This window comes from Labrus bergylta, chromosome 16 (assembly GCF_963930695.1).
Source record: "Labrus bergylta chromosome 16, fLabBer1.1, whole genome shotgun sequence".
Taxonomy (NCBI): Eukaryota; Metazoa; Chordata; class Actinopteri; order Labriformes; family Labridae; genus Labrus; species Labrus bergylta.
In genome coordinates this window covers 3,223,015-3,246,783 of record NC_089210.1, presented here as the reverse complement: position 1 = coordinate 3,246,783, position 23,769 = coordinate 3,223,015, and the positions used below count along the sequence as shown (strand labels likewise).

Here is a 23,769-nt window from a genome sequence, read left to right as displayed (position 1 = left end):
GAGGAATCAACAACAACACTTTTGCATAAGTTTATTTTTTATAGCTCCCTATCAGATTTAATCCAATCAAAACCATTTAAGAACAAATTACCACTTCTGAAACATCTTATTTTACCTTTCTGCAGTGTTTTAATGCTTCTATGTGTATAGGTGTGTGTGTGTGTGTGTGTGTGTGTGTGTGTGTGTGTGTTGGGGAGGTGTGCGAGTGTTTGTTGTGCGGATGTTTTGGGAGCTGCAGATTCTCAGAGTAACTCAGACGGAGGAGGAGCAGCAGGCTTCTTGTCTGGAGCTTCAGACGGAGCATCCATCAGCTCGGCACCGCACCATCTGCTGCTAACACCACAGCGCTCGGTCCGGCTAAGTGCCATCTGCAGCCGCCCAACGCACTCACATCGCTCCGAGGAAGTTTTACTTTGGATGCAACAACGAGATGCCGAGTGGCTCTTAAAAAGAAAACAAAACCGGAGATGCTTACTGAAACACTCACCTTTCCTTTAAAGTTGATTTTTTTTTAATGAAATGAGGTGCAAAGAGAATAACAAGACACGTCAGTGAAACATCATCCACCCTGACATGGGATATGAAATGTTTTTGTCTTAAGTTTATAAAGTGTAATTATAATTTTTATCCACAAGAGGGAGACAAACGCTTAAGAAACACAGAATGATTTTGGACAGACAGGATGAAAGCGTCTCACACCCTGGGCAGAGATGATCAAAATCAATATAAGAATGAGACATAAATAACTGACACTAATGTACAGTAGCATCTTTTTTATTTTTTTATATGTCCAGGAGTCAGTTAACTCTGGAACTGACTGCTGGACATCAGAACGACAAGCCTTCTGTAGCCTACCTTTTTTGTATCTGGTTTTGAATTTGTAGTTATTTTAAAGCCTTTGTCAACATCTTTTGAAAGGTTTATTTTTTTTTATTTTTTTATGCCTTTAATCTAGAGGTAGGATAGTGGATGAAGTCAGAAATCGGAGAGATCAACTCCAGCCCAAATGCGACCCCGAACTGGAAAGAAGTATAGATAATAAAGATAATGGATGGAAGTCTTTGCATGCTGGATGTCCCAGGCTTCACTGTAAAACAACCTTTACATGAGTTGTATGTTTAGCATCGTCAGCAGAGCGCCCCTCTCCTTAAACATGAAGCACACAGGCAAGAGAAAAATACTGTCCTGTGTGACACTCACTCCACTCTGCACAGCTTAATATGATTGTGGTTTAATACCCATTATAACAGTGAGGAGGTGCTGTCATTAGGAGCCCAGCCAGCCTCAAACTCACCTTCCCTTCTTCAGCCTGTTAGGGGAAATAATGACAAGAATCCTGAAAAGCTTCTGCGCTAAAAAAAAAATGGAAACCCAAAGTGCTGGGCTCAACAGAACGGGAAGCTCGGGCCACAATTTGTGGAATTAGGTGAGCACACTGCAGCTGATGACACCCACATGCATTGTGGGTAATGCAAGGTCAGAGAGGGGAATCGGGTGATCTGAGGGGCCGGGCATTAAAAGAGTTGGCAACAAAGCCTGTGAGTCATGGAGAGAAGAGAAGGATGAAGGAATGAGGAAATGAGGTTTAGAGAGAGGAAATGGAGACGGCAAGAAAAAAAGGAAAGTATGTGAGGAAAAATAATTACTTTAGGTTCATTTTTACATTTATGTAGCAACGTTTCAACTGGCCCAAGGATGCTTTACATCAGAATACACAAACAAAAAAACGCAATAAGTCTATAAGCCGAGATGAACAGGTTGGTTTTTAAAAGTTGTTTGAATATGTCCGAGGATGAAGCATTGTGGGTAACTGCCTGGGAGAGATTTCAAGTGGGTGGGGGCTGCCACACTTAAGGTCTTTACCCCCGAAAGTTGTCAGGTTGGTGCGGGGAATTGAGAGCAAACCAGTGTCCGGGGGCGGAGTGTAGGGGTGGAAGAGGTCAGAAAGGTACAAGGGGGGGAGGAGGATTCTGTATGTGATGCTGGACTTGACTGGGAGCCAGTGAAGGTGGATGAGGGTCGGGGTGATCAGCTGCCAGGGCTAAGCGGCGGGTGAGTTCTGCACATACTGGAGCCTGTCGAGGGCTTTAGGTACCCCGGATAGGACTCCATTGCAAATATCAAGCAGGAAGTGAGAGATTCTGCAACGCCATCTGTGAGTGATGGTAGACATCAGGGCTGATCAATGTTCAAAGATTTGGTTAAAAAAAAAAGAAAGAAAGATCAAGACACACAGAAAGTCGACACCTAGTGGCCTTGGATGGGAAATCACAAAAAAAAAAACTTTTCCTCAAGACTAATCAAAGAAAATTTCACAGAGAAGACATAATGAGTTACAGAATCAAGTGGAACCAAAGTTAGAGCAAGGACTCATGGTTCGTTTTCTTTAAAGCACACTTCATAAGGAGGCTAAAAACAGAAGTCCTTAAAATCTGCCTCCTGCAGCTATGACTTCTTTTTCTTTTTTAATTCATGCCCAAAATTAACTCAATTGGTTCCAGCTTTGTTCAGTGTGGTGATGTAACTACTGGAGGGCAGTTTCAGCAACAAGACCTCAAAAGCAGAAATGAGGTAGAGAGACGTACATGTGGATAAATACCAGATGTAAAAAGGTTTTTATTTTGGGGCTTTTTGTGAATTTATTTGGAGATAGGACAATGGATTGAGTCAGAAATCAGAGCGAGAGGGAGTGGGGAAAAACATGCAGGAAAGGTCCCAAAGGTCGGATTTAAACCCGGGTCGCCCGCTTGGACTACACCACCGGCGCCCTATTACTAGTCATAAATTAACAGAAGGTAAAAAACATGGAATATGTTGTTAAATAGAGCAGATAAAAAGCTTGTTACACCCAAAATGTCTCCTGCTCCAGTCAGCAGTGGAGATCTGATATCCCAGGTAAAATATTCCAACCAGCCAAGATGTGATTCACAATAAAATAACAACCTGGGGATGCTATAGGTCTAACTCTAACTCTGCCTTCTCTCTCTCTCTCTGCTGCCCTGCGCAGGATTTAGAACCACTACTGGTGTCCATCTGCACACCGGATTTAAAATGTGGCTTCGCTGTGACCCGTCTGTTGTCCGAGGCCTCTGGAGACGGAGGCAGGAGAGGACGCTGTGCCAGGAAACACTCGCTCACTCTGACAGCCTCCAGCCTGCACAAAACATGTGCACTAATGCCGCCTTTTTAAAATCATAATCGAGAGGTAACAGGCTTTTAGTCCGGGGAGTTCACAAGGAGGTTGTCAAACTGTGCAAATGCTTTTATTCTGCACCTTTAAAGGCCAATAGCTGGTGTCTTGCTAATTATCATGTCTCAGGTCTCATTTTTACCAAGTGCAATTAATATGTTAAACAACAATTAGGTATTTGTTGCTCTTTTTGCACTTGAATTGCACATTTGCACACCTCCACTTTGCACTTTAATAACTTGATTTTCCATTCTGGTATGGGCTCTTGACTGATTTTATTGCGCTGTTTTTATTTGGTTTTATATTTTATATTTCCTTTGGTTTATGTTTCATGGTGATGTTGTCCTTGTGTTTCTTGTCTTCTTTGTGCTCCTGTTGCAACGCAAATTTCCCCTTGTGGGACAATAAAGAATCTAAATCTGAATCATTATAAATCAAATATTCTACATGTGTGCTGAAGAGCTGCAGGGTTAGTGTCAGTGCAGGTAGAGCATTACCTGTGAAAAATGAGGATGCACATGAGAGAATCTGTGTTGTGGGCTATCATGGCCCTTGGTTTAAGGCAGCTTACTGGGCGTCTGTTCCAGCCAAATCCATTTTTATTCACCCCGAGGATTATAGGACTGCTTGGCAGGGCTGTCCTAGTAGCACCAAAGCCAAAAGAAAAAAAGAAAAAAGGAGCATGCAGGTGGATGCCCTGCATGCAGAGCGCGGAAAATTATGGAATATATTTGAAATATCTCCAAATTGCATGTTCCCCCCCTCATATGTTAACCTTTTAAGCCAAAAGTGAAATCACTCAGTGTTTCGAATGTGTGTAAAGTTATCCCTCTGAGTGACCTTTAGAGGGCGCTGACACACCGCGGTGATGAGAGCAGCTGTCCGGGGGAAGGTGCTGAGGAACACACTTCTCAGCCGCAGCGTGTGTGTGTGAAGTCTCAGGGTTGGTGCTAACAAGAGCGGCTCGCCTGCAGAGAGCGTCCTCAATCAGACCTCTGAGCCTGTCAGCGCTCACACAGGAGGGGGAAAGAGAGAGGGCGCTGCTCAGTCTGACATCTCAAAGCTGACCGCGATATTGTTTTCATCATCACCCTGCACGGCCACTTGGATGGACCTGTGTACCTACAGCAGTTTCTTCATGTCAGAGGCTTTTAAATGAACAAAATAAAATGATTTTAACACTTTGAATGTGACATGATGTGTATGCATTAGGTCGTATTTGATATATTCTTCTTATCTTGTCATGGTGTTACCTTTTTTTTAGTTTTTAGTTTATTTGCACATTGTTGGAAGAAGAGAAAAACAAAGAATAAATATAAATCAGCTACTTTGGGCCTCATATGGCTTCATACAAATATCAGAATCAGCACAAACATTGCTCCAAACTTTTATTTTGAAGGACATATCATGCACAATCTGTGTTTTAAATGGTTAAGAAATTGTTTTGTCAGAGGCGATTCTAGAGGTTGTTGGGGCCCCGGGCAAAAATTCATTGGGGGGCCCCTCCAACCAGCATTCATCACCATTACAGAATTTGTGCCAGTTTTTCCCAGTGTTCACTCTTAACCTCTTTCTTGTTTCACTCCCACAAGATTTTCCTCTTATGAATTTTAATGACAAACGTTGGTTTTAAAAGCAAAAATGCATGCAACAGCCAGCACGGCAACGAGAGAGAATACACATTTGATGGGGCCCCCTTAGAGGAGGTTTCCCTCTGTCATTGAGAAATGTGCACATCACTCTCTCGCTGCTGGGCCTGATGAAAGAGCCTCAGTTATCTTCCTGTCTGGTTTGTTGTTTTTCCTACTGAAGTTCATATATGTTTGATTATTTCAGTTAATTAAACATTTGTTTGACTGATTATCTTTGGGGGCCTCCATCTTGGTTCCCAGCCCTGAACCAGGTGGTAACAGATGCATATACCGTTTATAAACATGTGAAAAATAGGAAATTACTTTTTCTTTTAAGTAGGATCAGTGAAGGAGAACTCTGACCTAACGCTTACCCTGCCTTCCCGACATCATGGAAAATCACTTTCAAAGTGGGGCTGATAAACAAACATTCTTTTTTTTGGAACGTTTCAGGACTTGTTGGCATACCTGTGATTCAGGTTTTCATAAATCGACTTAAAATGTGACTACAGGCAGGTTCTCTGGTGTCTTGTTGGAGCACACAGAAAGCAACAGGGCCTCTAAGGGAAAAGGGGATTTAACTCCCCTGCATCTTGAAGTTTTCTTCCACACATATCACCTGCTGTAACTTTCCAACCATGAGACCCTGAGGCTTCACTTTCACATCACTCTTCACGGTTTTAATTAAATGGGTTTTGATTGCAAGCATCACTCCGCTCAGGTGTGCCATCACGATGCATGTCTGAAAATTAGATTTTTATTTTGTACACAGATTTGGTGATGGTAGATAGATGTGAGGATATCAACTTATGGAGCAGACAAACTCCATGAAGATGAAACAGAGTCTCGTTTTCTGCACATTTTTATTATCAGGTGACATACGGCAGGAAACAGAGGAAATGGATGGGGGGAGGGCGGGGCCTCAGCAGTGATGTTGACTTGTTTACAGTCACTGCATCATCCATCAGGCAACAGGTCCAGGCTTGGCATGACTTCCCAGAGTGCACAGATGCTTAATGGCATGACAGGTTGTGTCCAGGCTCAGAGGCCACAAACCGAAACGCCTCTGGCTGCAGGACGCAAACAGCTAGACGGCCTCAGGACGCCAAGAGCACTCTGAATTCAGGGGCGACGCGGCGTGAGACGCTACTTGATGGTGAACAGAGGTTAGAAGAGAGACTTGTATTTGTACCTTTATTTTGGAAAGCCTAACCAAACGCCTTTTGTTCACATGCAGATATTTAAAGAGAGGGAGCAGAACGGCTGCAGGGACTCAGGTTGGGAATCAAGTCCTGGTGCGGATCAAGTTATTGGAGTTGGGTCTGGTTGGTTGAGAAATGCCAACGTGCCCTTGAACAAGACAAAGAACCCCCAACTGCTTCAGGTACTGTTGCATCCCCCCCTCACTCTGACATCCCTCCATGTGTGCAGGTCCATAGGATCCTGTTTGTGCACGCTTGTATTCTTAATTAACCTTTGTTTACTCTGCTGCAGAGACTAACTTATAACAAAGATATCGTTTTATTTTCTTGACTTTTTGCATTATTTTTAATTGGTTGCACAAGCTAGTTTTTTATCTTTTGGGGCATGGACACAGATCTACATGATCTAAAGTATGATGTGTATGTTCTCATCCTAAACCCTAGATGTTTCCAGGCAGTCTGACGGACTTCTTTTGTTGTCCACCTCTGCAAATATCTAATATTTGTTCTGCCTGTGTGTTCAACATTAATGTTATTCCTCTCTTCAGTACTTCAGCCTCTCCATTCAGGATATCTTGTGAAAGGCTGCCGCTGCAGGGTGCGCCAGAGTGCGATGACAGCTCCCTGAAAATGAAGCCGACACATCTTGAAGAGCTTGATTTGGTATGCAGAAGAGTTTTCTTCATTTCTAAATATTGCAGCTTATCTTGTTGATTTAATTATTTAATTATATAAGATTATTGATTTGTAGGGTGGTCCTGCTCTTTTTCCTTTGTGGTTAATTTTAAAGTCAGTTCAGTCAACAGGTACCAAACTTTGGAAAATTCCAACACTTTATTTTCTTGGGCCATCATTTTGGGGAATTTTTCCACTTTCCCAATAAGTCATGGTCTTCTCTTCAGACCCTGACCTGGACCTTTTTCTGACACGACAACCTCTGGGACTTTGTTTCAGTGTGTAGGTACGATGTGCTTCATACTAGTTACTTCAATGGTGTTATTACAATTGCCATATGTAACCTCTACACCAGCAACCCTTGAAATTGAGCCCATTTTGCCCTGAAACGATCCACATCAATACTTCCTTAATAGCTTCTATTATTAAACACCACTACAACATACTGTAGGAACAGCACATGATGTTCTTTGTTTAACGGAGGGGAAATAAATCCAAGACATTTGATCACCATTCATCAACACACAACATGTTGGAGATGAGTATTTGTTAGTCGAGATTTGTTTTCTGTTGTAGGGATCAGGCGGTTGGCAGAGTGCGCCGAGAGGCTCACTTTGCAACAGAGCAACCTCGGGGTGAGGGTGTAAGCTGAGACGCTATTGGTCGATATTTGGCGACAATGGAGATAAATTGGGCCCCCCTCTTGGGATCTACAAAAAGCCAAGTTTGGCCTTTTGCTGCTGTGTTTTTTTTCTTTTATCCCAGACACATCTCTGCAAATAGCTCCAAGAAAAGAAAACCTGTTTGAGGAAAAAAAAAAAAAAAAAAAAAAGCAATGTGCTTGTAAAATGACACCAGTTTGAGTCATGGCGATGGCCGACATGACGTGTGGATTGCCGTCTGTAGAGATTATTATTTTGGGTCAAACTTGCTTTCTCTGCCATATTGTCCGGTGAAGCGGGACAAGCCAGGCCACAAAGAGCGAGCATATGCCTGCCTTTCCCTCTGCTGCCGCCCCTGACATGTGTTACTTCCTGCACACTCCAGCCCACCTGCTCTGCAAAAGCCTTTTTACTTTACTATGAATACCAGACTGCTGCCATAGTAAATGCACAAAGTGTCAGTCTGCAGAGATCAGTCGTATCCAGGATGGTAAGCAGACAGTTCAAATGTTTCACTACACAGCTGTAATGTCTACTGACCTCTAATGCTTATGTCAGCATTTTTTTAGAGTCACATTTGAAAGTTATGAAACAACACAACTGCCCACGGATTCAGAGTAGAGCACATGGACAAAAAATATTAATGGACAAAGCCTGAGTGAAATCACAAATCTGTTACAGAAAGGGGCTTTGGAGTCCCATGGATGGTCATCGCCATGGCGTAAATGCTGTCTCAACCTAACGACACAAAAGCTATTTTAAAAATTAAAAGTTCTATTTTGTTCAAAGCCTTTAATAGGTTCAGTCAGGAACATCCTCGTCATACCCTTGGCCTAAAAGGCTCCCCCTGTAAAATGCTCCCTGGGTTAGCTGAACAGCATGTCAATGGCAAATGGTGAAAGGACTTGAGCTTGTATAGCACTTTTCTAGTCTTTGGACGACTCAAAGTGCAGGTCACACCTCCCACTGCCACCTCTATCAGCATGTCACGGCTTTCCAAGAGGTGCAATTCTAAACCCCCCTACAAGTGTGAACCAAAGGCTTTCAGGCCATAAAGGAGGATGTTTGTGGTGGTGGTGGAGGCAAAGCTTCCAGAGCAGCGGCTCCATGTGAGCTCTGGTTCAGCATGGCATCAGTGAGAAGGAAGTCGTGTTTAAATGGACCGCCTTGAAGTTAAACCAATTGTGATGCAATGATTCAATCAACAGGCTGGGTTGTTGGGATTCCATATCCTATGAGCTAGTGCGAAATTACATTTCTTGAAAGGTCTTTGCTTTATGATGTTCATGCATTGACACGAGAGATTCCTCAGCATCAGGTAAGAGGGCGGGGTTAGCTACAGCATCACAGTGGTCGGTGTGTTGAAGTATTACTTGACCTACCTAGGCCGACACTATGGCAGCCGTTCCTGTTATCTACTAAAACAAGCTGCACAAGCCTTAAACCGGCCCCAACACCAGCTGACATGTAATTATCCGGTGCTTTACAGTCCTATCTGTTTGCCTTATCGATCATCCATCGATCCGAGAAAAGCCAACTCCATACGCTGTTGATCACAAGCAGGGGGATTCATGGACGTTTATTGTGTTATACGGTGATCGACCTGTGGTCACGCGGCCCTGCCTCCACCATCAGGCCGCGGAGAGAAACAAATACTGCCCTTGCTGACACATCTCTCAGTGCCGTCCTGACAGGCTCATAAAATCCCTCTGATATCCTCCTGCCTGCGAGAGGGGATTCATTTTTTTCTAGGGATTCATCCACAGGGGGAGAAATTAAGATTAATGGCTTCCTCTTCTCTGCTACAGTTTGCAATTGTCTTTGCGAGGGGGGAAAGTTGGCAGTCAGGCGTTGATATATATGCAAATGTGACCTGGAAGTGCATTGATGGGGTGCTCACAAACTGATGTGTTTAGTCCCAGGTAAGGTGTAAAAGCAGAGCGCAGGAGCCAACGTTAAAATATAATAAAAAAAAAAATAGGTCAAGGGCACTGGAAGGCACATTATCGACGGTTTATCATGCAGATCAGGAAAACGCATTTCTGTTCTTGAACTCCAGGGGGGGCTCATGTCCTGACCCACACACAGGTTTGTGGAGCTGAAACAGCTTCAGGCGTGGGGAGTTTTGTGGCGAGTTTTTTCAGAGGAGAAGGGACAGACATGAGTCACCCGTCGACAGCCTGCAGCGGTCTGTTTCGAATCCAGACTCGGTCTCAGTGCGGCTTCTTGTCCCTGAAAATCATTCTGACCTTTTCAACAAAAAATTCAACTCTACACCGTCCAGCAGACTCGAGAAAACAACACTGAGGTTCTGTGCTATGCAGTGTGCTGCAGGCGGAGGAAGACGCATGTGGTGTACCAATGGAGGGCTATAGTAAAGTGGCTTGCTGATGGTTTTGATTTTTTTTCAATATGGTGCACATTCACCCCAAACATTAGCCTAGCTTCTGTACAGCACTCTGGCCCTTCTCTCTTTAAAGCTGACCGGCATCTCCTGTGGCTACCTACCATTGACAACCTCTCTCCAAAAAAACACAACTATGTCTTTGAAGAAACAATATGTTCATTTTTCATCTTAGGAAGTTGATCTGATAGCACAACAACTTTCAACAGGTAGAGTAGCGTCTCTCCCATGTCCACAGATTGCCCCTGGTTGCCTGCTTCAAACGCCATGTGAGTCTGACAGCGAGCCGGGGTTCTGTTGCGATAAGTTAAGAAGAGAACAAGATAGAGTGACGGAGGAAGAAGCAGAGTGAACATCCTGACAGATATTATTGATAACAGATTCAGATATCGTTGTCTTGTGTTTAGCAGCTTTAGCGGGTGTAGAAAGTCATCTAACCCAAGATATGTCTCAGGCTTGCAAACAAAAAAACTCCATCTCATGCCAAACATTTTCTCGACAACGGACAGTAGACACTAGCAGAGTCATATCTGGTCATATAGTTTTAGTTTGTGTGTCATACATACACCATAAATTAAAAACGTTCCCGGATCAGAATGCACTAGAAAAGCTATTTTCATTGTCACGAAACAAAAAGAGAAAGCAAGAAGTCAAACTAATTAAACAGAATATCCTGTCTTCTTTTTCCAAGCTTTTGAAACAAAATTAGCAAATTTAAACATAACAAACTTAAACAGCCATTCCAGTTTCTGCACATCTGTCCGCCCCCAATATTTCAGATTTTACTTCATGAAACAATAATTCTCTTAAATCATCAGATCAACTTCGTCCAACTCACACATCTCACAAAGTCTGTTTTCTAATGGAGTATTTTTTGAATATAACTAAGCCTTGTCAATTGACGTTGGCTATACTCAACACTGATCTTCTGCACGTTTTCGATAAGTGGGAGTAGTAGGGGACGCGTTTTACGACAGTGCAGTTGCACTCAGAAACCTTCAGCCGGCGCCAAAGTGCACCAAACTGTATTCCTACATATTGTTGCTTTAATGAAAAAGCTGCTAAGGAAAGTTGTTTTCTGTCACACCAATATGGACGTGAGCGCTTGATGGGTATCAGTCATTTAAGAGAGATGGTTCAGTGGTTTTTGATTTTTTGAACCCTAACCCTAACTAAATGAATTGGAAGTTCTATTTTCACAGACAAGGAGAAAAACAACTCCCTACAAGGCTTGCAAGGGGTCAAAGTACAATTTGAATTAAAGAGATAGCTATAGTTAAAATTTTCAGTTCAACATGCCAGTCTCATTTCGTTGCACAGATGTTTTAAACCTTCTGCAATGAAACAAAATGTGTTGTTATGTTTAAGTTCATTGCGTTAAAGAGTGTACGTCTCAGGTTCAGTCATTTTCCATCAGGTAGGTATCAGCGTTCCTTCAACCACAGGCGGACATATTTTTGTTGAAAGCACATTTCCTCTGTGATCAGTTTCTCCAAACTTGGACAGCTCCAAATTAACAGCAAACTGCAGCTGGAAAGCCACCAGTTTAGAAGCAGTTGGCTCCTGTCCTGCCGTCATGAAGCCAAGTAGATTATTGACTCTTAAATCATTACACTCCAGAAATAAAACAAGAAGAAAACAATCTGCCACCTCTATCTGTTTATTATCGCTTCCTAACAGGCCTAATTAGGAGTTATACAGTATGACTTACATTATAAAAGAGGGCAGGTAAAAGGAGGCACGGCCCCACAAAGAGGAACTTCAATCAAATACTGAACCTTCAAACTCTGGCTCATATAGATTTATATTGCTCTAATGAAGCGGCTTCAAATGTTAATGTTAAATATCTTTGTTTTCTGCAATTAATAGTTAACCAGAACAGGGAACAATCATGCTTCAGACAACTGGACCCAGTGTGAGTGCGCCCTTAGTCCCAATGAAGGCAGGTTTTAAGGCTACACATAAGGACCCATCTTATTAAAATAGACCTTTAATGTAAAGGCTTTATATGTGACTTTTTGATCCAGCAGATGTCGCCCTTGAGCACCAGCATGAAACCAAATGCGCTGCATTGTTGTGCTAGCATGCTAATGCTAGCAATCTTTATTATGCTGGTATCTTCACACTGCATGTAAATTTACCTGAAATGATCGTGATCTAGAAACACAGTTAAGCAGTGAGTACAGTATGTTATTCTTCTTTTCTCTAGTCCCTCAATTAAACAACTTTTATACGTGAGGGGAGGAGTCAGCCGGCCGTCCGGGCGATGTAAACAAACTGAAGATAGGACTCTGAAAACTCTGAAAACATCACAGACAATGGGACTCGGGTGTTACACCCATTGTAGACAGTCATGACTCACAGAGTTATTTTCAGAGGAGATACTTGATTTATATTATGTTTAAGTGTGAAAAATCAAATATAAAGTCTTTAACAAACGCACATTAGAGACTGTCAGCCAACACATCAGGAGATACAGGAAAAATAATTACAGAAATGCGAAAGACTTAGTTTAACTATGAACTTTGCTGCAGTAACATGTTTTTGTGAATGTAGTCAGGAAGCTCTGAAGACTGCAGAAAGTCTGTTCCCTGTCTTTTTTTTTTCAAATGGATGCTTTCTGGTAAGTTTCCGTCTCTTAAGGTATCAGTCTGAGTCTGTCAGTGACAAGAAAAGCACTTTTTGTTGCATGCATTTGCCAGAAAAAGACTGTGTTGCAGCTATTACAGCTGCAGGCTGCATCAAGTTAATTGAGCATTTCCAAAAACTATTCACCTTATAAGCCATTTAGTCCCCAAAATATGCAAACAATAATAAGGCCTACAGGTTAAAAACAATCTGCCTGAATTAGCCTTTAATACGCCCATGCATGGACAATATGTACTGTGACTAAATGACTTCCCAAACATTCTTACATTCTGTATCTTCCCAGACACACCTGGCTAATGTTTCCAGAGATTACAGGAAGAAAAAAAGGCGAGCACTGATTCTGCTTGTCCCAGAGAGCATTTCAAGGACAAACCTGTTGATGGGAGCTGCAGCATCACAGACAAGACGCGGAGCAGAAAACGAGAGACGCCAAAAAAAGACTGAGAAGAGAATGAGTTGATAAATTGAAAGCTTCTCTGGGGTGAGAGAGTGAGGAGGGATGATGCATCACACGGTTGGGGTTGAAAAAAAAAAAGAGGCTGTAGTACGTTGAGAGTTGTAAGGCGGCCGGCGCTCCATCAGCAGAGGGAGGGAAATAAATGGGAGGGGTGGAGGGAGGGAAAGCGAGAGGGAGGGAGGGAGGGAGGGAGGGAGAATGAGAGGATAAATCCTTACTACATAATGATTAGAGCTCACAAGCCCTTCCTGTGACACCGAGTGGAGGAATCAGGATTACAGCCGGTCAGAGAAGCCAGAGTGAGAGAGCTCTGCTGATGAAGGAAGGAGGGGCACAGGTAGGACGAGAAACAAACAGGACAACAAGTGCAGTCTACCGAAGACTACTACAAAACAAGGCGTGTTTCAAGGGGAAGCATTCCAGAAGATACAAACTCAAACCAGAGGCTGATTCACATCTGTCCGCCCTGTCCCGACCATCTGTCACCGGCCACTGATACCCTCGTTTCCAGGCGGCTGGATCACATCTTCACGTCTTGTTTTTTTCATGGAGCGGACACAAAAGCGCGGCTCAAATCAGAGGAGGAGGGCGAAGACGGGAGGCTGGGAGAGGAAGACGAGGGTCACCCTGCAGAATCTGTGATTGATGGGACTCACAGTGGTGGACAGGTGTCTCAGCCAAAGATGGAGTACTTGTGTACTAAAAAAAACAAACTGAAGAGCTGAATGTTTAAGGATTTTGTTGTTGCTGTTTTTTTTTTTTGTTTTTTTTTCAAGCACTGATAAATAACACGCTGTAAGTTTTTCTGGCAGCTTTTTCTGAAGACTCATTCTCCAGCCAAGAGAGGATTTATCTTTTTTCTTTCCCCAGAGGTGAGCAGCTGCTGAAGAACCCCCTTAAAAGAAAAAAAAAGACAAATACTCCGTGGGCAAAAAAAATACGCACACTCACAGGCTTCACCTCAAAGCATTCTGGGACAGCTTACCTGAAAAGCCTCTTCTGATGGAGCCGTCTCAACTTTAACTCTTTTGGGAACACAAGTGTAGCAGCCACCATTTGTTCATTTGTTTTCTTTTACCTTTTTCCTTCTTCTCCTTAAGCCGCTCACTTCGAACTCCCTCCATCACTCGTCCATCCTCCTCTTCTTCTACTTCTCCCCCCCCTCCCTCCCCTCCCTTTTTTTTTCACCAGCGAGTGATAATGTGACCTTCTGCCAAAGTGCTGGAAACCATGCCACCGTCGCAGCGGGCTCCTCTGTTGCTGCCACTGAAATAGACTCAAACAAGTGCAGGAGAGGAAGAGGGGACGGGAGGAGGGAGAGGAGAGGAAAAAGAAGAGAAGAAGAAGAGGGCCAAAAGAGGAGAGAGAGAAAAAGGGAAGAGAAAGGAGAGGGGAGGGGAGGGGGGGTAAAAAAAAAAAAAGAAAGAAAGAAAGAAGAAAAAACGGGAACAGGACAGCTGAAGCTGAGGACACGGGATGAGTGGTGACGAGCCAGGGCTGGATGTGGATTGCCGACACAGGTAACGGATCACCTTCATGTGTCACTTGAGACTTCACAACACACGATCACATTTTCTATCTGCTTGATCACCATTAACGGTCCAAAGATGCTCTTTTTTTAACTTGTGTTACAAAGTCTGGAAATGCTTTCTGCTTCCCTCTGTTGTGTTTTGGAGGTGTGTTTGAGTTTTAAAGTCCCCCCCTCACCACCCCTCCCCCACCCCCTCTCTAACTGTCAATAGAGAAATTATCAGAGCAGAGAGAATCACATCAAAAGCAGGATTTGACAGCATCCTTGTTGGGGGAGGGGGGGGAGTCAAACGGCACACTTGTGTTTTGGTTGTAGGTGTAGGTGTGTGTGTTGTGGTTGTAACTGTTGCTTTAACTCACTGAGCTGCTGGCGGGATTAAACAGAGCAGATCGATGCGTCATTGTAAATAGTTAGAGCAGCTGAGAGGGGGCTTTGATACCTGCCTACCGGACCCAGCATGCCATCACTGCTGCTGTTTGCTGCTGCTGCTGCTGCTGCTGCTGCATGGGAAATTGAACTGTCACTGAAGAGCGACTTTCGAGGATGTGAGAGAATGAGAGGCTCCTGTAATTATTGAAGGATCCATTCCCCACTTTTACTCCTTGAATACAGAACAGTCCTTTTTTTTTGGGGGGGGGGGGGGGGGGGGGGGAGAACGAGACCTGAATTTGTGAAACTGAAAGCTCAGTTTACCAAGTCAGTTATAGAAATGCTAAAAGTTTACAACACCTAGAGCACAGAATCAGAAGATTCTGTCACTGATCAACTTGGTAAAAATGTACATGACCTTTCAAGGAGAATACCTGGCTGCATTTTTAACCCTTTTAATCTTGTTTTCAACATGTTTATTTTCGTTTGCCTGCTTCATCCAGCATCATGGAACAAGCTGTAATGGCTGAAAAGTCATCCATAAAGGAAGATTTGCATGATTAAAGTATGACGACTGAAGTTTTTTTATGCCACTTAAAGGCTCAGATTTGACTTCTTATTCGTCAAGGAAAGAATTCCTATAGTGGTAGGTTGTTTTGTTGAGCTACAGGTATTATTTTTTATTGAGAAAAAGCCATTAATTTCGCTTTTTTTAGAGCCACCATTGACAATTTGTTCTCCTACAAGACAGGAGTTGCTTGTCTACCTGCTAGATTGTGTATTTTGGGTTATTGGGTATCACCCAAATATCATGGCAAAACACTAAAAACACAAAGTTGCACATAAACCCCAAATTAAAATTCCACTAAGGTAGGGTTGGTTGAGCAAATCCCTTTTCCTGCCATGTAAAATGTATTTGTTTTTCAATGAGTGTTGTGGCATTAAAGTTCATTTTCTGCTCATAATCAAAAGGAATCTTTTTTAATTAATTTGTCCTCGGAAATACTTCCTCTAATGATGCCAGACGATCTTATCAACCAATCTGAGCAGGTTAAAAATCAGCCCTTTTAGATGTTCTTTAATTGAGGTAGCTGGCCTCAAAGATTAGCATGAGTCCATTACAGCCTGTTATTTGGGAAATTTCTTAAAATAACAACTGGAGCATTAACAAAGTTATTGTATGTGTTCGTCATTTAAACCCCAAAATATGTGTCAAAAGTGAGAAGTAGGATCCAAAGAAGGGGCCAGGCTAAAATAAAAGATATCCCCTCTTAGGTTAACCCAGAGAAACGATCACACACAAAGGCAATAAATCAACAGATAACAGAGAACAAGAGCAGCGGAGCAGAGCGAGAACAAAGCCATATTTCATATTAACACTTCCACAAGATCAGCCCGAATCGTCTGCTGCAATGTGTAATAACGTGCAGAAGCAGCTGCTTATCAGCGACGTGTTTCCTCATTACAAAGTGTCAAGAATCCGTCTGAACACAGGGGCCGAGTCATCCATAACACTCGAATGGATCCGACTGAACCACGGCCTCGCTTCATCTCAGAGCGTTGCTTCCATTGCACTCAAACGCCTGTTGCCCTAAAACTTGTTGGGTAGGATGGAGGGAGTGAAAATGGCTTTTAATGACCAGAGGGTCACGTGTCAGAAGACGGTACAGGGTTGTGTATTTGATTGGTATATCTCAGAGGTGACAGGGATGAGGTTAGACAAAAAAAATCCACTGGGACCGGTCTTGTAGATCAACTTTGCTTCTCATCAAGAAGTCTGTTTCAAACCTCTTTTACTGGCGTCTATTGTTGAATTTAAAGGGGCAGTGTACCATTTCAGAACACAACTGTTGTTATAAAAATCTCTATTAAACCTCTTATCACTTTTAAGTTTCTAATAATTACCGATGGTATCAGATCACTGGACTGATTGGTGTACTTTTTGATACATCAATTCAGGTTGTACCAGAGAGGCTTGTAGTAACACAGGTGTCAATATCAGAACAATATATTCAATGATTGATTGCTAATTTATTAAGCTGTCGATCATCAAATGTTCTCTTAGATTTTCCTTAAGTTGGTTAATCAAATGGGTCACCACAACCAGGTTAGGACTTGCTGCATTCTGGCACTGGTTCCTTCCGACTCATGATGATGATCCCACCACAGGTTTTACTGTGTGTGTGTGTGTGTGTGTGCGTTTTTAAAGCCGTGAAGAGTTCAACAAAGGAGTAATGTTCCCGTCTTAGATTTGTCTATTTTTACAGTTTCTTTAAGTCTGAGGAGATTTGTCAAAATCAAGCAGAGAGAAAGGATTTCATGCTGTGAACTACTTTCTTCTTCTTCTTCTTCTTTTTTTTCTCGTCAGTCTTTTCAACAGACTAAGGACGAGAAATCAAGTTGTTTTGATTTTATTTACCTAGATTGAAAGATGTCAAGACTTTCTCTAACCCAAACACTAAGAATGAAATTGCATATGTGGTACTTAAAGCCTAATATATACTAAGTTTTTAAGTTATAATAAGAGCCACTCATTTTTGCGGTTTAGTCATAAAACAAATCAGGGATCAGAAAGTGTCATAAAATGTCCCTTATAGGTTTACACTTTGGACAAAGTCATCCACCCTGCAGGTGTAGGTTTAACTCTGCAGATAAAATGTTTTTTTTTCTTTCCACCAGTTCCACCTGAGGATGAATAAGAGTGTGGAATGAGATGCTGTGAACAGTGCGGCACCAGTTAGGCAGGTGAAAAATGGCTGTTCATTATGTTATGCCAACCATATCTAGCTTCAGTAATTGGATGTACTGGTATGCATGCGTGTGAAATAAGACCGTTTGTACAGTATGTGCACGCGTGTGAAAGTGTGTGCCAAGGCAACTGTACACGTATACTCACACACACACATACACAAAAACACTGCAGGTGAGGCCAACACACTGACAGCCATGATGGAGGAATCTTCTATACTGGATGTCAGGCTGAGGTCCGACACTGATCAATAACACGACTGATATATTGTCTGATTAAGTAGATTTATTTTAGTTTAAACAGATGCTCTACTAATCCCCCTGCTCCCCTCCTTACTGCTATCACACACACACACACACACACACACACACACACGTTTGTTTTCCATCCATGTGAGGTCCGAATGCAAATACTGACAAAGTGAGGACCGTCCTCCCATCTTTAAACTGTCCTCACATTTAGGGTTTACTTGTCTGTCCTTACAAAGGTATTTGTCCAGGTAAATATTAGAAAATGCTTTTTAGTATTCTACTCTTCAAGTCTTGTTCCTAAAATTGTCCATCAGACTAATCGGATTTAGATTAATAGAAACAGAACAGAAATTGTTATTTGTACATAATCCTGTTAAAGTTGGCTAAAAATAGAAACTATAGTAGCTTCAGCGTTTATTCTTTTTGCAGCAAAAAGCTAAGACTCTCATCTTTCGGGTCATCCAAAGGTCAGTTGTTGATGACATCATTATGTTACATTTGGTAGGATGGAGGGAGGTCACAATACCAGATATTTAAACTTAGATATAACACTAGTTAATAATCAAACAAAAAGTACACAGTTTTCGATACCATGGAAACAATAAAAGAGAAGTCCTGTGCATCCAATATTGAGGTTAATTACTAGATTTTGCAGGCAAACCTCCTGCACACTGTCTAAATCACACTAATGCATCAGCAACGTTTAGACAGTGCTCTCTCTCATTGGTTAAAAATATTACAGAAGGTATGTTGTTTTTTAAAGCTTTTGTACTTTTCACGACTATCAATCAATAAAACAACAGACAGTTTTGTTTTAAAACACATGGTGTTCAAAAGATTCTTGTTTGTATGATCACGTTTCAATGGATCCAAAATAATAAAACTTTATAGCAAGAGCACAACTTACACAACTAACATTAACTTCAGGTTGAACAAGTTTTGGTGACTGAATTGTGACTTGAATCCTTTGAAAAAAACTCCAAGACATGACTTGTCAAGAAGAAGAATATTAATGAATGCTCTGTATTAGACTGCAAATAAAACAATTAAAATTCCTTTGAAACCTTCTAACAAAAATGATCATATTTCAAAAACTTAAATCTGTAAATAAATCAAATAACTTCCTGTGTGAAGCGTAAATATTTGGTGGGAGTTTCTACATTCCCAAGATTCTTCAGCTCAAGTTTTTTGTGTTTATTTGGACAAATTTGATCAAAAAAACATGTCCGATGTTTGTACGTGTATAGAAATATCAAAATATCAATGGCTGCATCATATTTAAAGTTAATTAATTAAACATTTACCTTGGGCGGTTCCTGGGGATGTAAGCTTTTGAAAATGTGCCAAGAAATGACTTTACAATAAGCAAAAGAAATGTTGGCATGGAGGAAGGTTTAGATGGTTAATGCATGTAATTAGTTACAGTTTGTAATGTAGGATTGTAGGGAGGTGAGTAGGTAGTAAACAGGCTTTTCAGACAGCACAAAGCAGCTGTCATCAGTCGTAACATTACATCCACAGGACATGTTCGTGCAGGAGGAGGCGTTGCTAATCTTACTTATATTTAGGAACAAAGCTCCTGCCCTACATCCAACCACGTCCCCTGTGAGTCTGTCCATCTTTTTTTTCTCCTTTTAGATCACAAGCCAAAAACGAAATTGCTTAACTGTGGCGTGCAGGCAGAGTCCTCATTTGCTGATCTGCTGTGTAATATCATGCTTTTGTCAGAGATGTGATCCATTTGCAATCGTTTTAATGTTCCAAAAAATCCATCGTCATGACAGGGGTCTCCCTGAAAACACAACATTTCAACAGAGGACATTGCCCTCTTATGTCATTAGTGTTGTAGTACTTGAAATCGGTCTTGAAACTATTTGAAGGTCTCGTCTCGGAATCGAAAGCATTCTTTGTCTCGAACTGGTTAATTTTAGATCAAGATCACTTAAGACCACTGATTGGCTTTTTCTCCACGTCATTATCCTTTGATTCTAAGGAACATGCCCCTTTTTAAAAGAACAATTAACTTTAATTCATTCATAATTAGATTTTTATCCCCCGGTTACGTCAGCAACCTTATCGGTTACAGTCTAAGTGAGTGACACGCTCGCTGTACAAAAAATGATGATTTTTCATATAATATTTCTGGTCTTGGTCTTAACTTGGTCTTGATCACTAAATGTCTTGGTCTTGCCCTGGTCTTGTCTTGGTCTTGTCTTGGTCTTGCCTTGGTCTTGTCTTGGTCTTGTCTTGGTCTTGTCTTGGTCTTGCCCTGGTCTTGTCTTGGTCTTGCCTTGGTCTTGCCTTGGTCTTGCCTTGGTCTTGTCTTGGTCTTGACTTGGTCTTGACTTGGTCTCGGAGTACTACGGTCTTGGTCTTGTCTTGGTCTTGGTCTTGCCTTGGTCTTGATCACTAAATGTCTTGGTCTTGTCTTGGTCTTGTCTTGGTCTTGTCTTGGTCTTGCCTTGGTCTTGACTTGGTCTCGGAGTACTACAGTCTTGGGTATGTCTTGGTCTCGGTAAGTGTGGTCTTGACCTCAACACTAGCTTACATATATGTAACCTTTATCACCTTATGAAAACAGTAAAGTCAGAAAAAGCATTATTGATCTGTAACCGTCCATGGGAATGCTTGGAGAAAAGTAAAAAAAAAAAAACACCCGTTGCGCTATAATCTTTTCTTCAATGGACCATGACAAAATATTGATTGGGTCATAATATTAAGTGATTGTGACAAGTTGTAAAGAAACCCCATTGGGCTAAGATCATGTGATTGACGTTTTTCTGTACATCTTTTTCATTCAATTTCATAGACCGAAGTGGTCAAGAAGAATTGTTATTAAGAAAAAAAAAGGTGCCACGCATCCTCATTCAAAAGTTACCATACAAAAGGTAGCACCAAAGGCAGGACACAAAATAACAAACAAGGTAGCACACAGGGTATCATATAGGTTGGCGTACAGAGAAGGATGATACAGAAACTGTTGAACATTATGGACAATAACATGCATCCCTTACACAGTCTTGTGTGTGAACAAAAGAGTGTTTTTAGTGGGAGGCTACGGCAACTAAGCTGCAAAAAGGACAGATTTAAAAATACTTTTTTACCTACTGCAATTGCACTTTATAACGACTCCCCTTTAAGTTAGGACAGAAGACATTTAAACTTTTAAACTTTAGCCTGAGCTGCATATATCAAACTGTATTTTGCACCTGTATATTTGCACACTTGACTGCTTTTTTATAATAATTCTTTGTTTATCTATCATACTATGCACTGGCAGAGCTAGTATGTTGTACCGTTATCTATGAGTAACAGCTACTTATGCACATGGACCATCCATACCACTTTTTTATCCTGGCTATGTGGGCTCATGTTTTTTTGTATGGGTGGGATATGTATGTATATATGTGTTGTGTTGTGTGTTTGTATATATGTGTTGTGTTGTGTGTTTGTATATATGTGTTGTGTTGTGTGTTTGTATATATGTGTTGTGTTGTGTGTTTGTATATATGTGTTGTGTTGTGTGTTTGTATATATGTGTTGTGTTGTGTGTTTGTATATATGTGTTGTGTTGTGTGTTTGTATATATGTGTTGTGTTGTGTGTATATATGTGTTGTGTTGTGTGTTTGTATATATGTGTTGTGTTGTGTGTTTGTATATATGTGTTGTGTTGTGTGTTTGTATATATGTGTTGTGTTGTGTTTGTATATATGTGTTGTGTTGTGTGTTTGTATATATGTGTTGTGTTGTGTGTTTGTATATATGTGTTGTGTTGTGTGTTTGTATATATGTGTTGTGTTGTGTGTATGTATATATGTGTTGTGTTGTGTGTTTGTATGTATGCTGGCTGCTGGAACACCTACATTTCCCTGCTGGGATGAATAAAGTATATCTTATCTTATTTATCTTCTCTTATACAGGCAAGGGGGCGTTCAGATCAGTACATAAGGAAACATACAAGGCAGCATACAGATAAAGTAGTTTCTTTGAGAATCATATAGTGTCTTGGATAAGTCCAAATCTGATCATGTTTAAGTGAGTTTTATATGAATTATAGAGTATTAAATATAAATGGTAGAGGTACACACAGTGAATAAGAACAGCCGGAGTAACCACTGGTTGTAGTTGGAAACATGAGCAGAGAGCAGCCGTTTGATTGAGAAGGGATCTTTAGCAAATGCCCAACAAAAACATGTCATTACTATAGAAGCTAAAACAAACCATTAGGATGATTAATCTATTTTTAGGGTTCTTTAGTAAATTGAGGGGCGCTGTGTGCGGTTGCATGTGAGCTTTGAGTATCTTGGCGTGTATTTGTAGCCAGCGGGCGGGCAGAAATGACCTCTGGGGTTTTATATCTCATGGTAAGCGGCTGCTTTGTCAGCTGTCCAGCTCTTCCACTAACACTTTGAAGCGATCTGCTTAATCAATCGTTAAAAAAATCAGACCTCACGCCATCTTCACCGTCACTGCAGACGGAACGAGGAGAAGGAGGCTGACAGGACACGGGAAAGACAGCAGGAGGGGAAACAAGAGATGGGGGAATGGGACAAAGAGATTAGACAACACAACAACAACAAAAAAAAAAAACAAGCAACCATGCTTGACAACTGTTTCAAATGGATATTGCACTGATTGACAGCCAGTCACGAGCAAGCAAAGGCAGTAAAACATTTACTGCAGGGGGAGTGGCACAGGCTGCAGGATATCTGAGCAATTCATCCAAGGTCATGAGAGAGGAGTAGTAAATTCCCCTTCAAATCAGGCATAGCTGCATCACCAGGTGACCCTTTTTCCCGCCAATTTATTGACACCTGACAGGGCCACTTTTACATTTTCAAGCACAGATTGTGTGTCGCGATACGGCAGGTGCACGAGTCCTGGGGGGGGCCGCTCTCATACTATGCGATCTATCTGATGAGATCTTAAACTCAGGGCAGGAGAACTCTGACAGGAATGCGTTGCTCTCTCTCTCTTTCCAAAGTTTATGGCTGTGCTCACGGGCACAACAGAGACTAGAGGCCCATTTATATTCATGGCGCACCTCATCTTACGTCCTGTCCCTGTTGAGAGGGGAAAACTGACACGCCATGGGCTAAGGGAGCGGGGGTGGAGGGGGGGGGGGCTGTCTCTCCTCTCTTGTCATTCTTCTGCCTCTTGTGGATACTGACACTAACCTGTGCATGTGTAGCATGCGTGGGTGCATGTGCAATTTGTATAACGGGGAAATTGATTAGCCTAATTGCTTCTATTCAAAGCTGCATGTGTACTGCTTAATTTTTCACAATTAGCCCTAAGCTGCGACACGGTGGGGAGGGTCCCCATGAAGGGTGGCGATAACCTCACAAAACCAAGCCTGCAAAGTGAGTTCAGATTGAGGAGCAGGTTGACTTTGCGTGATAAATCCAAAGAAACAAGGCTGGACGACCTGCACAACAGCCTAACTATAAGTGACACAGGGCTTCCTGGTGGCTCAGTTGGTAGCAGCAGCTTGTAACTGTGACATCGCTAAGGTTTTTTTTTTTTCCTCACATTTTCTCCCACCCCTTCCAGAGCCTCTTGTCACTCTCCACTGACACCGAACAAACACAGCCAAAAATGCTCAGCAGACCTGGAAAGATAGCGCAAATAACAGACGACACACTCTGGGCACCAGGCCTGGTTTCAGGAGCTGCATAAACACCCTGCCCCCGAAAAAATGAAGAATTGTTTTCACTTACTGTTGCAGCAAAGATCAATACATCATCTACAGAGAAAAATACAAAAAAGCCACAGTTGTTTATGACATGATCTGATTGCTTTCTATGGAGGGGTTTTACATTCTGAGCTGCAATTACAGAGATTCAGTCTGTGTCTCAGTTTTTAAGAGTTACACAACCTGCAAATTATCCAACCAGCAATACCAGCGAAAGATTCTATAGTACTGTACAAGAACACTGAGTATGTTTTTCTCGTTCCTTATTATTAGTTTTTGATTCCCTAAGACTAATAAAAACCT

At 41.9% G+C, this 23,769-nt stretch overlaps 1 protein-coding gene across 1 annotated transcript in view; it reads left to right on the top strand.

Moving 5' to 3' along the window:
- Nucleotides 1–13,110: 13,110 nt before the first annotated feature.
- grin2ca (glutamate receptor, ionotropic, N-methyl D-aspartate 2Ca) overlaps nucleotides 13,111–23,769 on the top strand; it is a 69,174-nt gene continuing 58,515 nt past the window's right edge. The window contains exon 1 of the mRNA XM_020647290.3: nucleotides 13,111–14,390. The gene's annotated coding sequence lies outside the window, so the exon portion shown is untranslated. The remainder of the gene's footprint in view (nucleotides 14,391–23,769) is intronic.